Below are 17143 nucleotides of genomic sequence, written 5' to 3'. Positions count from 1 at the left end.
CTCATGCTGCTTGTGATAAAGAGCTTTAATGCATGTGACATTTCGTGTTGAACTGTTTTCCCACGTGAAAGCTCCGTCGATCTTCTCTCAAAATAAAAAACATGGTTGGATAAAGCCATGCTTTTTGCTTTAAAGAAGGTCTGGGTTTACTGCTTTTCAAGTACAACCTACTTAATTGTCGCCATATAATAGAACACGATAATAAAAAAGTCGTGTATTATGTGAAATGCCTGTGTAGGTTAATTTTGCCTTTTGCCAGGCATTTTTTATCATTATATTGTCGTGCATATTCTGAATATATGTAGATTACAAGTGACATTGAAGTGAAGAGACCATGACATTGTTGTTGGTAACAATACCTAAACACTGTGAGGTTTAGTTGGGCTTGAAAGTGTTTCTACCAGACTTTAATAGTGGCAAGGGACCAATAAATTAAAGCGGTCTCTCTAAACTGCCATAGCTTCAGGTTTTTGCTCATGGCGTATTGACTGTGCTTCAAGCCAAAACCTGATGAAGTACATAAATGAAGTATAGCCTGCAGTGAAAAGACGATTCTATCCAGGTCCTTAGCAACAGTCAAAATTGTGCTTTTATTCACAAACACATCATTATTTCTATTTGTTACATATTCTGTCAGGTCATTTACCTAAACAGAGAACATTCTAAGCCACAGGGTCAAATGTGGTTCCTTTCGATACACTACCGATACCATGTTGCTGTGAAACTTCTGTGAAGGGTAACTGGTAGAAAAAGAGTTGTAAACTAAAGAGAATCAAAAGGGTAAACAGTTTCTTTTTTAAGAAAATCTCTATTTTTGAAAAAAACTTAAGTCCACAGATGTGGCTCGGAAGGTTTTGAAGAAGAACTTTGACAGTAAGGATCTGTGTAACCGTCACAAAATGCTCGCTTGAGGACATGTAAAGACATCCCAGTATGGCAAACATCATGATGTAGAATAATGATGTCTCACAGTCAGTGATGTTTGTTCTGTACTGAAAAGGAAAATTATCTAATTACCGGTAGTTGGCCAATGTGGAAAACAGATATGAAATAAGGGTTATGAGTGGAATGAATAAATCTGGCACAGTAAATTTGATGCAATGGAGGAAAATGGACTGCATTCATCTGAGTGCAAAGTAAATCCTTATTACGCTATTGATTGTTTGAAAAATAACTTCCAATATGTGGCTTTTACACAATCACATATCACATTAACCTTGATGTATTTATTGAAAGATCTGATTGTATGGTAATTTAATAGGCTTTATTTAAAGAGGGTAAAACACTTAACAGTTGTCCAAGACACTGACTCTGTGGCCCTCAAAAACAATTACAAATATAGATCATACAACTGATAACAATAAAATATCCCTTTTCCGAAGAAAATGTAAGATAAAATAATATTATAATAAATGAATAATTAATAAAAGGACATTATGACTAAAAACATCGAAACAGCATAAAACATAGATACAATTACAGTCTAAGGAGCATCGCAGCCTTTTGTTCAGCTAGAAAGGATTTAAAAATGTCATGCTTAAAACTTGCTAGCGAACCATTATTTCTAATATGGGCATTCTTGCAATTCCAGTCCCTTATAGTGAAAGTACGACCTCCTTCTGTTTTCCTTCTATACTTGGGGCACATCAGATTTATGTTTGAATGTCTAGTGGCTCGATTATGAATTTCTGAATTTCTAACTAATAGACTATCTAAATACATGTAACTAGGCATAATATAATTGTGGACCTGCTTATACACTAGTGCGCATCTCTTAATTAGAGATTGTTTAGTAAAAGGAAGCCACTTTAGATTCTTAAATAATACGACTGATGGTGTAAGTCTTTCAGCATCTAGTATAATATGTGCCGCTCTTTTTTGAAGTTTTAAAATACTTTGAAGATGTTCGTCATTGCAGCTGTCACATATCATACTCCCATACAGGAGCGTGGGATTAATAGCACCATTGTAAAAGGTTTTCCTTTGATGTTGCTTAAGAAACGGGTTAACATGCTTTCTTGTTGATGAAGATTTTGTTGGAAAACGCCCATCTCTGAACCGCATCAAGATCGGAATTTACGTTGGGTCATCGAGCATAGATCCGAGAAATGCGCACTTGTGGTTATTGTAGTGTCGTCAGTGTAAATGTCCACAATTGAATTTGTTAGATGTAATGGAATGTCATTTACAAATAACAAAAACAGTGCGGGACCTAAGTAGAGAGTCCGATCTTTAACCCTCAATACTGACAAACTGTTGGCGAACAGAAAGATATGATTCAAACTATGACAGCGAAGGATCACTCGCTCTATACAGGCACAGTTTCCTAAGAAGCAATTGATGATCAACAATGTCAAACGCTTTTCTAAAGTCTACAAAAACCATACCAGAAAGCTTGTCTTCATCTAGATTAAAGAGGATTTGGTCAGTTAAACTGATCACAGCGGACTCGGTGGAGTGCCCTGCATGAAAAGCTGATTGCAATTTATACAGTAAGCCAGTTTTCACGAGGTAATCCATAAAGGTGCACTGTCGTGTTAAGATAATTGACAAAGATCCTTTACCATATCCTTGAGGCTCTGCACCTTATAGCCTCCTGGGCCCGGTTGTTCGAAAGCTGATTAACTTAATCCAGGATTAACATAAACTTTGGTTAAATGTTTTCAACTTTTAAGCGCATGTTTCTTTTGGTTATTTTTGGTTTTCAAGACTGACTTCCTCCAATGTAAAATTTTGCCAAATATCAGCATTGTACAACATTTGGGAGTAGAGAAATAAACTCCTTGGTAATTTTGAAATCTGGGATTAGAGTTAATCGGCTTTCGAACAACCGGGCCCAGTTGATGTTTGATAGTGGAGCTAGGCGCGCCACCATAGTTAAGAAAATATGGAAACCCATAAATGCAAGAAATCTTCCTTTTATAGCCATGACATCATAGACTGTCTGTATGTACGTATGTACGCCCACCCCTCTATGTATGCCAAGCCAACCTGCTTCTAGTTTTAGAGTGATTCCTATTTGCTGGCTATTGACAGTTGACTCTGAAATGGGTTTTTTCCTTTTCCTTTCGCTCGCTGAGGGTGTGCTTGTTTTAAACTCGTGCGGTTCAAGAGAAATTCATTGCCAAACTGGTGAATTCCAAAGTAAATTTCAATCGAAAAACGGATATGGTACTCATCGCTTTGTGTTTCATGCGATATTGGTTTATAGCGTAAAATTTACCATGGAATTCACTAGTTAGGCAATAAATTTTTCTACAGAAAAAAATGAAATAAGAACACACTAGTTTCTTACTGTGTTTTATTGCTTTAGCAATCACAATTCACTTACAACATCATGGAATCACTGGGCTGCTCAGTGATGGTATTTACTCGTTATGCATCAAGCACTGAACACCTTCTCATAGTCGGCCTAGTACAATGCCATCATAAGACCAAAGTATAAAAAGAGTAACACACTTGAAGTAATCACCAATTATCTTGTAATGTATTACAAACTTGAGCAGTAACAATGCAAAAGCTATCTAATACATGAAACAAGAGCCATTATCCTGGTCTCTCACTCGAGTAACTAATTAAACAACATCCAAGGAACATTTGCACATGTGCAGTCTTTGTAACAAGAAAGAACAAAATTACCTGACCGTACAGGATTTAAATTCAAAAACCTCTAAATTAAAGAAGACTCTAAAACACTCAAGTCAAGAATGAAGAATTAAAAAAGACCACTGTCCTTGTCCTGGATGACCTTCTTAGACCATCTGCATTCACTTGTGAGGATTCGGGACTGTTTCTGTAGACCACTATCCTTGCAATCCCGTCATCTGATACAAACTGAGAGTGTGAGGTGTCACCAGATCTTTCTCTGTTGCGCCGTCTTGGTGCAGCTCGACATTGTCATGATTTCCTTGGTCATACAACTGAAGGAATGCCGTAATTTTACTTCTTTGGGGGTCCTCCTATAAAATGGGCTGTCTATACTCTACAGGAGCGTAGTTGCCTGAGAATACAAGGTGATTGTGGTTTCTAATCTTGAAGCAGCTGTTTGGTTTATCAGGCACTGCAAAGTCCTCAAACAGAGCATCCTGTCCACCTGCATGCATCCTTGGCTGTTCCTTGCTGCTATACTCTTGTCTCTGGCGAACCCTTTCGAGTCTACAAACAATGATCATAACACATCCTAGGGCATACACTTGCATACCTTTCATGCCCGAAACTCGCTTAGAAAAATGTTGAAATTTACAACTGTACAAAGTATTTTTCGCTGGTATTGCCATCCTACGTTGCATTTTTTCTTTTTCTGTGTCTGAATAGAAATGCTCAAAGATTTATTTTTTAGCAGATCACAGTTATCTGATTATTTGGATCTTGGTTGAGCCGTGATGTTAAGGTAGCCTTGTACATTAGCTGCCCACTCTCCGGGACAGTAACTCTTGGGCTAAATTTCTGGTGATGCCTATATCTTTGAATCGTTGAGGTGCTGGTTGTTCTCTAGCAAAGGTCTGTCATTTGCTTCTTGACATTCGAAAGCTTGGAGATCATCTTAGAAAGACAACAACAACCACCATACACAAAATTAAAATGCACAGATGTTTCCAGTGATTTGGCTAAGGAGACCTGACTAACAGTTTGTTTGGGTGTTTATGAAAGTACAGATCATTGTCCATGTCACTTGTTTTTTTCTCTAACTAGATTTTTTTGCATATTTCAAGTTGCATCATCATTGGTAATCCAACATTATTAAAATAACGATATGTAATTGCGAAGGTGGGTGTATTTGGCCGAAATAGAGGTGGAGTATATTTAGATATAAAAATTTGAATTGATCAAAGGAATTGACAAAGGTTGAATTACCACCGTGAAAGATTTAGAAAGCTGATGTTTCAAGTGTTAGCCCTTCGTCAGAGCAAATGATTTCCCTCTGACAGAGAGCGAATGAATTGTTTCACTCTCCCACCGATGCAGTACCACAGTTCTTTAGAAACTGGAAATCCATTATATAGAAATATATATACACAACCCTTTGCGGACATAAAAAATGCTTTATACAACTCCCTGGAGGTTGCAAGGTAAATAAGAGTGGCAATGCTGCTTTTAGAATGCTACGCCTCTCTGGAGGTACAATAGAATTCACCCCGCATGATTAATCTTGTTCACAATAGTGCAAAAGAGCATCTTTTGGTGTATGTGCGCTCGACATCCACCGTAATGATTCTGTATTCTAGAAACAGCGAAGTTTTTTGAAAAGATATCAATTCATGAGCAAGGATATGCGGTGATGATATCCCAACGACCATGTCTTTTCATCATGACTATTTCCAATTCAACGGTATCCCCTCCTCCTAAACATTTCTGTAAGGATAAAAGAAAATCTTTGAGGGTATTGTCCAATTATCCATCAAGATTAAGAGATAAAAACAATGAATCGATACTGGTAAGCCAGACATTTGCTTGAAACCTGTTGATTGGGTCCTCTAGGCGGATGCTACAATCTCTTATTATCTTCCTGCGTTCTTCTCTCCAACTCTTTGATTGTCTTCAGAATTAAACCAGTTACATCAATATTTTCATAGAACTGTGAAGCTCTCAAGGCCTTTTTTACGTGTCTCTCTATTGTATTTTGGATGGCTTTCTCCGACAGGACAAGGGCTGTTGTATCAATGACTAACACTTTCATCATGGTTGCAAATGATGATCAGTTTTTCAAAGCTATTTATTATAGCATAAGATATGAGAAGTATTTAAGGAAATTATAAAACGATTTTACTGATCTACTTTTGCGGCATAAAAATCCCTTTATACAACCCTTTGCGGACATAAAAAAAATACTCTACACAACTCCCTGGAGGTTGCAAGGTAAATGAGAGTGGCAATGGTGCTTTTAGAATGCTACGCCTCTCTGGAGGTACAATAGAATTCAATCCACATGATTAATCTTGTTCACAATAGTGCAAAAGAGCATCTTTTGGTGTATGTGCGCTCGACATCCACCGTAATGATTCTGTATTCTAGAAACAGCGAAGTTTTTTGAAAAGATATCAATTCATGAGCAAGGATATGCGGTGATGATATCCCAACGACCATGTCTTTTCATCATGACTATTTCCAATTCAACGGTATCCCCTCCTCCTAAACATTTCTGTAAGGATAAAAGAAAATCTTTGAGGGTATTGTCCAATTATCCATCAAGATTAAGAGATAAAAACAATGAATCGATACTGGTAAGCCAGACATTTGCTTGAAACCTGTTGATTGGGTCCTCTAGGCGGATGCTACAATCTCTTATTATCTTCCTGCGTTCTTCTCTCCAACTCTTTGATTGTCTTCAGAATTAAACCAGTTACATCAATATTTTCATAGAACTGTGAAGTTCTCAAGGCCTTTTTTACGTGTCTCTCTATTGTATTTTGGATGGCTTTCTCCGACAGGACAAGGGCTGTTGTATCAATGACTAACACTTTCATCATGGTTGCAAATGATGATCAGTTTTTCAAAGCTATTTATTATAGCATAAGATATGAGAAGTATTTAAGGAAATTATAAAACGATTTTACTGATCTACTTTTGCGGCATAAAAATCCCTTTATACAACCCTTTGCGGACATAAAAAAATACTCTACACAACTCCCTGGAGGTTGCAAGGTAAATGAGAGTGGCAATGGTGCTTTTAGAATGCTACGCCTCTCTGGAGGTACAATAGAATTCAATCCACATGATTAATCTTGTTCACAATAGTGCAAAAGAGCATCTTTTGGTGTATGTGCGCTCGACATCCACCGTAATGATTCTGTATTCTAGAAACAGCAAAGTTTTTTGAAAAGATATCAATTCACGAGCAAGGATATGCCGTGATGATATCCCAACGACCATATCTTTTCATCATGATTATTTCCAATTCATCGGTATCCCCTCCTCCCAAACATTTGTGTAAGGATAAAAGAAAATCTTCGATGGTATTGACCAATTATCCATCAAGATTAAGAGATAAAACAATGAATCGATACTGGTAAGCCAGACGTTTGCTTGAAACCCACTGATTATTGACTTTTTAAGAATTGGTGGCTCCAAAAGGAGCCGTTTTTTAAAAAAAGGAATCACATCAAGAACCAGGATATGCTGTGATTATATCCCAGCGACCAGGTGTTTTCACCATGACGATTTCCACGTCATCTGTTTCCTTGCCTCCTAAACTTAATCCAATACCATACCCTATGTTTACATACCTCAGTTTAAACACACTACTGGTTTTCAGTAATCTGTAGACATAGAGTACAGTTTGGTCCTCTCTAGGCGGATGGTACAATCTCTTATTATCTTCCTGCTTTCTTCTCTCCAACTCTTTGATTGTCTCCAGAATTAAACCAGTTACATCAATATTTTCGTAGAACTGTGAAACTCTCAAGGCCTTTTTTACGTTTCTCTCTATTATATTTTGGACGGCTTTCTCCGACAGGACAAGGGTTTTTGTATCAATGACTTTCATCATGGTTGCGAATGATGATCAGTTTTTCAAAGCTATTTATTATAGCATAAGATATGAGAGGTATTTGAGGAAATTATAAAACTATTTTAATGATCTACTTTTGCGGCATAAAAATCCCTTTATACAATCCTTTGCGGACATAAAAATTGCAAGGATATATGCGGTGATGATATCCCAACGACCATGTATTTTCATCATGACTATTTCCAATTCATCGGTATCCCCTCCTCCTAAACATTTTCCGATACTGTACCCTATGTTTACACATTTAACTTTAAAGGTGCTACCGGTTTTCGGGAGTATGTAAACATAGGGCACAGTTTGGTCCTCTAGGCGGATTCTACAATTTCTTATTATCTTCCTGCGTTCTTCTCTCCAACTCTTTGATTGTCTTCAGAATTTGTGTCTCATATTTTGGACGGCTTTCTCCGACAGGACAACGGTTGTTGTATCTATGACTTTCATCATGGTTGCGAATGATGATCAGTTTTTCAAGGCTATTTATTATAGCATGAAATATGAGAGGTATTTGAGGAAAGTACAAAACGATTTTACTGATCTATGTTTGCGGCATTAAAATCCCTTTATACAACCCTTTATGGACATAAAAAATACTCTATACAACTCCCTGGAGGTTGCAAAGTAAATGAGAGTGGGAATGCTGCTTTTAGAATGCTACGCCTCTCTGGAGGTACAATAGAATTCAATCCGTATGATTAATCTTGTTCACAATAGTGCAAAGGAGCATCTTTTGGTATGTGCACTCGACATGATTCTGTATTCTAGAAACAGCGAAATTTTTTGAAAAGATATCAATTCACGAGCAAGGACATGCCATGATGATATCCCAACGACTATGTCTTTTCATCATGACTATTTCCAATTCATCGGTATCCCCTCCTCCCAAACATTTGTGTAAGGATAAAAGAAAATCTTCGATGGTATTGACCAATTATCCATCAAGATTAAGAGATAAAACAATGAATCGATACTGGTAAGCCAGACGTTTGTTTGAAACCCACTGATTATTGACTTTTTAAGAATTGGTGGCTCCAAAAGGAGCCGTTTTTTAAAAAAAGGAATCACATCAAGAACCAGGATATGCTGTGATTATATCCCAGCGACCAGGTGTTTTCACCATGACGATTTCCACGTCATCTGTTTCCTTGCCTCCTAAACTTAATCCAATACCATACCCTATGTTTACATACCTCAGTTTAAACACACTACTGGTTTTCAGTAATCTGTAGACATAGAGTACAGTTTGGTCCTCTCTAGGCGGATGGTACAATCTCTTATTATCTTCCTGCTTTCTTCTCTCCAACTCTTTGATTGTCTCCAGAATTAAACCAGTTACATCAATATTTTCATAGAACTGTGAAGCTCTCAAGGCCTTTTTTACGTTTCTCTCTATTATATTTTGGACGGCTTTCTCCGACAGGACAAGGGTTTTTGTATCAATGACTTTCATCATGGTTGCGAATGATGATCAGTTTTTCAAAGCTATTTATTATAGCATAAGATGTGAGAGGTATTTGAGAAAATTATAAAACTATTTTAATGATCTACTTTTGCGGCATAAAAATCCCTTTATACAACCCTTTGTGGACATAAAAATTGCAAGGATATATGCGGTGATGATATCCCAACGACCATGTCTTTTCATCATGACTATTTCCAATTCATCGGTATCCCCTCCTCCTAAACATTTTCCGATACTGTACCCTATGTTTACACATTTAACTTTAAAGGTGCTACCGGTTTTCGGGAGTATGTAAACATAGGGCACAGTTTGGTCCTCTAGGCGGATTCTACAATCTCTTATTATCTTCCTGCGTTCTTCTCTCCAACTCTTTGATTGTCTTCAGAATTTGTGTCTCATATTTTGGACGGCTTTCTCCGACAGGACAACGGTTGTTGTATCTATGACTTTCATCATGGTTGCGAATGATGATCAGTTTTTCAAGGCTATTTATTATAGCATGAAATATGAGAGGTATTTGAGGAAAGTACAAAACGATTTTACTGATCTATGTTTGCGGCATTAAAATCCCTTTATACAACCCTTTATGGACATAAAAAATACTCTATACAACTCCCTGGAGGTTGCAAAGTAAATGAGAGTGGGAATGCTGCTTTTAGAATGCTACGCCTCTCTGGAGGTACAATAGAATTCAATCCGTATGATTAATCTTGTTCACAATAGTGCAAAGGAGCATCTTTTGGTATGTGCACTCGACATGATTCTGTATTCTAGAAACAGCGAAATTTTTTGAAAAGATATCAATTCACGAGCAAGGATATGCCATGATGATATCCCAACGACCATGTCTTTTCATCATGACTATTTCCAATTCATTGGTATCCCCTCCTCCTAAATATTTCTGTAAGGATAGAAGAAAATCTTTGATGGTGTTGTCCAATTATCCATCAAGATTAAGAGATAAAAACAATGAATCGATACTGGTAAGCCAGACGTTTGCACTGATTATTGACTTTTTTAGAATTGTAGTGAACTCATTCCAAACAAAACGTATTGTGGCCCAAGGAGACTATTTTGTTAGAAACGCGATATGAAACAACAGAGTGCAAGTGTTAACACAAGTCACGCACTGCATGCTCTGCGAAAATACAACCTAAAAGGCATTCTTTGTGAACGTGTTTCCTAAAACAAGGGAGTGGCTTTGAGGGCTGTTCTTGTGGAGAGTCTAAACAGATAAAGCACTTGGTGCATAAAAATAAACTTAAACGGTGTGTGGCACGAGAAAGGCGAAACTTCCGGCCAGTCTTCGGCATGCCAATCTGTTGAACATAATGACAAAATATGTCATTAGGAAATTGAAAACCGAAGGGTAAACAGCCAACAAAGTCACTGCAGGTTTTTCGATTACACCAGCAGTGAGCTTCATCGCATCAAATGGACAAACAATCAATTAAGCCATGAGCAGTAAATTTCACAGCTCGAACGGTTGTTTTGAAAAGCTATAGTACCTTATACGTAATCATGGCCGTGAGTGGGAAAGTAAACTGAAGCGAAATGGCTCCCTAAAGAGTGATAACTAGTAGCCTCAAGGACGGCAACGACATCTTGAGTAAATTTCCAATAAAAACGCAAATGTGGTGGGATATATAACTAAATTTAGTCAAAAAGCGAGTGACTGGGTAGGAGCAAATAATCACTCAAGCGGATGAGAGAGAAAAAGACCTCCGGAACACTGGTTGCCTGAGGTGTGCTTTCGAGAAAATCTAAGAGAAAATTAACTTTGGTAGGGGAATAAATAGAGGGAAGACAAAAATTATGGGCTAAGTGCTCAGAACCACAGTAATCACATGAGGATGTTGTTAATTGATTGGCATGCCTGTGCAAATAAGCTTCATAAAACGGACTGCCAAATGAAAAGTAAGGTTTGGGAGACTAAATGTGTGGAACCATAGGCTGGAATGGTAACTATGTGTGTCTAGCTGTGCTATGGGACGGAAGTGATGAAAATCCATTTTCGTAGGATGGACCTACAAAAAAAGAAATGAAAAGGGACGATGAAGGTTGAGAAAAAGTGAAGATGTAGGATTTCTTGGTGCCGGATGAGGCCGAAACGGGTTTGTTACACGAGGAACACGAAGGAACAGCAGAAACAGCTTCAGAGAGAGAGGTCAACCGTAAGGCCGGGTCTAACTTACATGCACAGAGTTCGCTGAATAGATTTTTGTATATTGTGCATTTGTCCTAATGATGCACCAAGGGTACATGATTGATCTCCCTCACAGGTGTTGTTTATTACGAAATCACGGCCGATATCGGGAACACTCAAATCAACGAAAAAGTGAGGTGAAGTGGTGCTTGCATGATTAAAGGATCTTCTCGGCTTGATAGACCTCTGGGTCCTTAAACAAATCTGTAGAATCAACAAGAGGGTTATTCGCTCGTTTCGCTCGTGTCAGATTTGGATTTACTATTATTCGTAAGAGGGTCAATGTCAACTTGTGCAAAGCTGGTCCGTGGGATTGTAGAGTGGTTTTAGCCAGTAATTGTGAACAGTGGTGACAACTAAATGGTTATCATAGGTACGAAAGTGTACTGTCGATAGTTTGCAACAAACGTGGAAAGGACTGTTCCACTTAAAAAGAAGCTATATAGTTGTCAATGCACTCCCCTTTGCCTGCTTGCGAGCAGGCTTAGGATCTTGAAAAGCTGCCTTAACCCTTTCAGCCCCGTGGGGTTTCAATGCGACAGAACGAATCGAGCCATGTCATCACATCTACTGTCTGGTTACCATCAAATATCTCTTGTTTAATTGTGCTGGAATTTGGTTTCTTCTCAAGACGAGTTTGAATTTGGTCGAGTTGTGTCCGATTGGTATGTGAATCCTTAGAGATGTCATGTCCCAATGAATCGTGTACTTTGGCTAACATTTCCTGAAGAAGCTGTTTCTGCTCATCACTCATGTTGTACTTGTGAAGTACTAGGTTGAGGGCATGTGCATGTATCAGGCTGTGGCCAGAAATGGATTTCATACTGGTTTGAGATAGTTATTAATTTATGAGGAGGGGAGATTTTATGCATCCACTGGAGAGATCTTTACCCCTCAATTTAATTCTTTTTCATGTGCATTGGTATTAAGTATGACTGAAAATAATCTACCCTACTAACTTATCAATCAGCTGTGGAAACTATCTTAGAGTTCTTACTGTATCCTTGTGCTCTGTCTGGTCCTTCTTGTTTGTTCCTTTGTTCTTTTATCTTCCTTTTCTCTGATTTCCTCCTTTTCTCCGTGTGCAGCTGATAATCTGGTAGGGTTTCCTGCTATAGTTTCCTCTTGTTCCTCGTCTTCTTCTACTTTCTCTTAATTTTTGCTTTTGCTTTTTTCCATTTTTTTTTTGTACTGCTTTCCTGACTTTTGCTCAGGCCTGTCGGCCCTTCTGTTTTTGTTTATATTTCTCTTTTTTGGCAGGTCGGGCGGTTGGTATGTTGTTGCTAGAACTGGATCTTTCACTCCTTTTTGTTGGACTCAGTAACTTCCTGGATTCTCCACCAGCTTGTTGAAGGAAATCGTTTGGGGAAGAAAGACTCCTCAACACTCCTGCTGTTTCACTTCTTTATTTGGAGTTTTCAGGTCGATCTTACAGCTCTCGTTCAACTAGTTTTTGCTTAACTCTCACTTGCCTTTAACCTGTTCTTTCTTCCTTACAACATTTCTTCTTTAGGAGTATGTTCTCTAACGAGTAGTTTGTTCAAAAGTGCACCTTAGATCAAAAGATTTGTTTTCTTATTAGTGCCCCTTGTCCAGGTAACGCATTGCGATTGGTCAAAGGATTAGAGGCTTAGAACGCAATAATGCCAAGTACAAAAGAAGTCATTAACATGAACTACGAAGTGTACTACAGCTGCACGAAATGTGGTCCACACCAACGACTTAAAAATTGCAGTGCCGTGAGGCCTCGAGCGAGTCCATTTAAGACCAGTCGCAGTGGCTGGGGGACCAGGATCACTAACCTAAACCTCCTGGGTGGAACGTGACTTCTCAACTAACAAACTTAAAATAAGAAAGGCTAAACCAACCGAAATAAACAATGGATTAACAAAACTAATCAATGTACCTGGCTAAGCCAAGCCCTAAACTAATAACGTCAATGCGGGAGTAATGGATAAGTACGGTATCAGAATTTCTACAACAGTAATGATGGCACATAAAATAGTACTGTGTGCATATCATTTTATCGGTATGTTACTAGCTTTGGAGAGAGAGAGAGAGAGATAGAGCTCTGTCCTGCTCTGGAGTTGAATGGTGAATAAGAGATGGCAGCAAAGCAAAGGCAAGACTAAGGAAAAGAAACCAATCACACCAGATGACCTCATTTGAAACCAATAAGAAACAAGCATGTGGACATGGGTGTTTCATTCTTTCTCTTCTTTTTAAAGAGTGAACAACACAATTAAATGGGAGCTCTTTACACATGAAATTAAATCACCACCCTTGCGGATGCAATAAACTGCAGCTTGAAAAGAACCTCTTCCTATACTACAGAGATTTACTTGCGATTCGTTTCACTTACATAAAATGTACTGGAAAAAAGTCAATTGTATTATCAACTTCACGCCTTAAAGAAGCTGCGAACTTGTCCAATTCCCGAAACGGATCGATGGTACATGAAGCCATGACTTCTCTTATTATGTTATCAACCATTTTCAATCGTTCTCTTGATTTCCTTTTGCGGGATTCTGCTTTTGTGCGATTTGCACGTATTTGAGCCAAACGTTCTTGGGCTGCATCGAAGAGGAAGGAACTCACTCTTTCCTTTTCTGTAAAAAATCAATCAATCAACAAAGAAACATGGAAATTAAACCCGCCAAATATGATAGTAAGAGTCTCTCAGATAAATCATTTGGCGAATCCGTGTCAAAGAAGTCAGAATCTGAGTCCATGAAACTACAAAAGGCTTGAGGTTCAATGAATTCTTTCACTTGCATTTTGTTCACTTGCTGCCCAAATTTTCCCCACATGGAGTTCAACATTAGTTTGGCCAAAGCCTGCTGACCAGGAATGATGGCAATCTTCTCATACTCTATACCTTCTTTCTCTTGAAACTGCGTCATAGAGTTGTTTGTTTTCCTCCGTGTCGCACCATCCGGGCCAGCCTGAAGCTTCTGTTTTCAACTTGAGCCAAGTGTTCACATAATCTTCGACCAGTCTGACTCGCATTTCTCGGATATGCCACACTTCATGAATGGTTTGGATCACATAACCCATCTCTTCCGCTTTTTCTAGTTGCGGCATACACCAGGTGCCCGTCAATGCTCTCTCCTGTTCGTTGTGGCCACACCAAGAGACTTTCCCGTGGACAGGATGGTTGATGTTTTCTTCAACGCAGGTACAACACAGAGGAAACGTGAGTTTGTTGTGAGTTTTGTATGGTAATACAGGGTGGAAAAGGCCATAGGGTGGTATTACTGTGCATTTTGCGAGGCCAAAGTAATCGGAAAAGGTTTCTCTCGTGAGGGGGCGTAGCTCATATGAGGATGTCCCACCGGATACTTCTGGGTTTTGTTGGTCCACGGGTAGAGACTGCTATAATCACAATATTTGATTTGTTCAGTGGCATGTTCGTTGACTTCGTAATGAAGACAAACAGCATTTGTGCGGCCACCAAAAAAGCTTCGAGGTGAAAACGGTTCTTGTGAATCTTACCCTGCTACAATCTCAGCTACTTCCGGATCGTGGTTCTTACATTTCTGCCATTCGCATTTCGTTGATTCTCCCAGATTGTGTTTACTGTATAGCCTCGATCAGACACACTTTGTAATCGCAGCACGGTTTCTTGATGAACGTCTGCCATGGAGCGATCATTCAGGGGGCAGTAGATTTCCGAGCGCTGAGGAAAACACTTGGGACAACCGTGCCAGAAACAGCCAAGGAACTCTTAAACCGTATTGGTCTCAACATGATAGCTGTCGACCATCCACCGGGTGTCTGGTTCTGAGGCAATGGTGTTTTCTTTCATGCGGTTGAGGCGCAAGTCTCGATTGCAAGCTGAGGCGATGGTGATTTGTTCAAAGGGGCAAAAGCGGGTGCGCTTGCGGAAATCTCGTTGAAATGTGAGGCAGCCTTCACTCAATAACAGGAGGTCATCGATGCAATAATCTTTGAGCTCTTGGCGCAGATGAAATTGAACCCCCTTTGATTTCTGCTCTTCATACCACTTCTCAAATTTTTCTTTCCCTTTGCTCATTCCCTCGGGAATCCTCAGCCTTGGGGGTTGTTGTCAGCGAGGGCTTTGGCGGTGACAATCGCTCTAGCACAGCACATGTTTTTAGCATCCTTAGGAAGCTTAATAATACATTTTTCTTCAAGCGGAACTTCGTTGAGGCTTGGTGATCGGGCTTATAGTGTGTACCATTTCCCCCGCCCTGTGGACTGGTGTGCACGTGAACAAATTCTAATTGAAAGGTATGGTTTAGTTCAAATTGTTCATTGGAGTTTAGCATGCGACTCATTACATACCTGAATTTATCGACCCATCTAATATCATTACGCCACTCTCCTGCTTGAAATCGTGTGCTGTGAAAGTTATTATCCAGCCGGTTGGAACTTAAACGGAAAAAAATATGATCCCTATCGTCAATGTCGGGATTATCCAGTAAGCGTTCCAATGCCTGACATAATCCGTGGGTGTCAGTGCATGTGTTAAATTTTTCCTAATATCTGCATCACGGTTCAGAGTTCTCTGCACAACGATAAACATATATATATTCTCATTTCACGGAAAGTACTCGTTTGTAAAATATCATGCTTATCAATACAGCAACGCAAATCATGATTTTTTACACATTACCTTCTTTGAATTGTTCCAGCGCCTGCATGAGCATCATGCCATCTTCGAATTCGTCGTAAACTTCATTCAGCGCACTGTCCGTAATTTCTTCGCTCCATGTCATATTCTCCATTTTTGTATGTCCTTGCTTACCTTTTTGCTTTTACTCAATGAATTGGAAATAGAAGTGGTTTGTGTGGGACCGTGTTTCGCTTTTTATATGGTTCTGGATTATACCGCAATATTTCATTGGTGGAATTACTAGAAAGGATTACTACACAACATGCTTTTATGTTTTTTACTTCCCACAGAAATTATCCTGTAAGGATAAAAGAATTATCCGTCAATTTAAGAGATAAAAACAATGAATCAATACTGGTAAGCCAGACGTTTGCTTGAAACTCGTGGATTATTGACTTTTAAAAATTGGTGGCTCCTTTTTTAAAAAAGGTATTACTTCAAGAACAAGGATATGCTGTGATTATATCCCAGCGACCAGATCTTTTCACCATGACGATTTCCATGTCATCTGTTTCCTTGCCTCCTTAACTTATTCCAATACCATACCCTATGTTTAAATACCTCACTTTAAACACACTACTGGTTTTCAGTAATATGTAGACATAGGGTACAGTTTGGTCCTCTCTATGCCAATTGATTGCAGATCATGATGATCAGCATAAAAAATGCTCTCTACAACTCCTTGGAAGTTTAAGGGTAAATAAAAGCAGCAATCCTGCTTTTAGAATGCTGCGCCTCTCTGAAGGAACAATAGTGCAAAGGAACATCTTTTCAACCAAAGCTCATCTCATTCACAGTAACACTATTTTCTTAATGGCGATCAAACCCGACGCAGATATAGCTTCCATCCAACCCAAAACAAAGGAAAAAGAAGCGTTTGAAATCTCGCTTTTCCAGTTCGAAAAGTCTGCGTAGGCACAAGAGCCTTTTTCTAGAAGATGTGAAACATTAGGAGGCTTTGAAGAGTCCTTAATTTGTCCAGATTTGCTATCAACAACAAGTTTGGTCTTAAATTAGGTAAGAAGGAATTGGTTTCATATAATCCAAAATCGCCCGTAACTTTTCAAACATTCCCTGTCTTGTCTGTACTTCATACAAAAGCAAATGCATTGGAAATGTTAAACAAAACGAGACGACTTGTTGATTGGAGAACAGACTCTGGCCAAATCGTGGAACCACCCACCCTTTTTTCCTGGGAAGGGCAGAAAGCTTCAATGAAAAAAAAAAAAAAGAGAAAAGAAAACTGAAATATCTTTCAAAAAGGGAGATCAGATCAGTCAGTCTCTAAGATGCCACGATTTGTTTGTGGATTTCACGTGCGCTAGTGAGGAG

Source organism: Montipora foliosa, chromosome 2 (assembly GCF_036669935.1).
Source record: "Montipora foliosa isolate CH-2021 chromosome 2, ASM3666993v2, whole genome shotgun sequence".
In the NCBI taxonomy this organism is placed as follows: domain Eukaryota; kingdom Metazoa; phylum Cnidaria; class Anthozoa; order Scleractinia; family Acroporidae; genus Montipora; species Montipora foliosa.
This window is presented reverse-complemented; position numbering follows the sequence as displayed.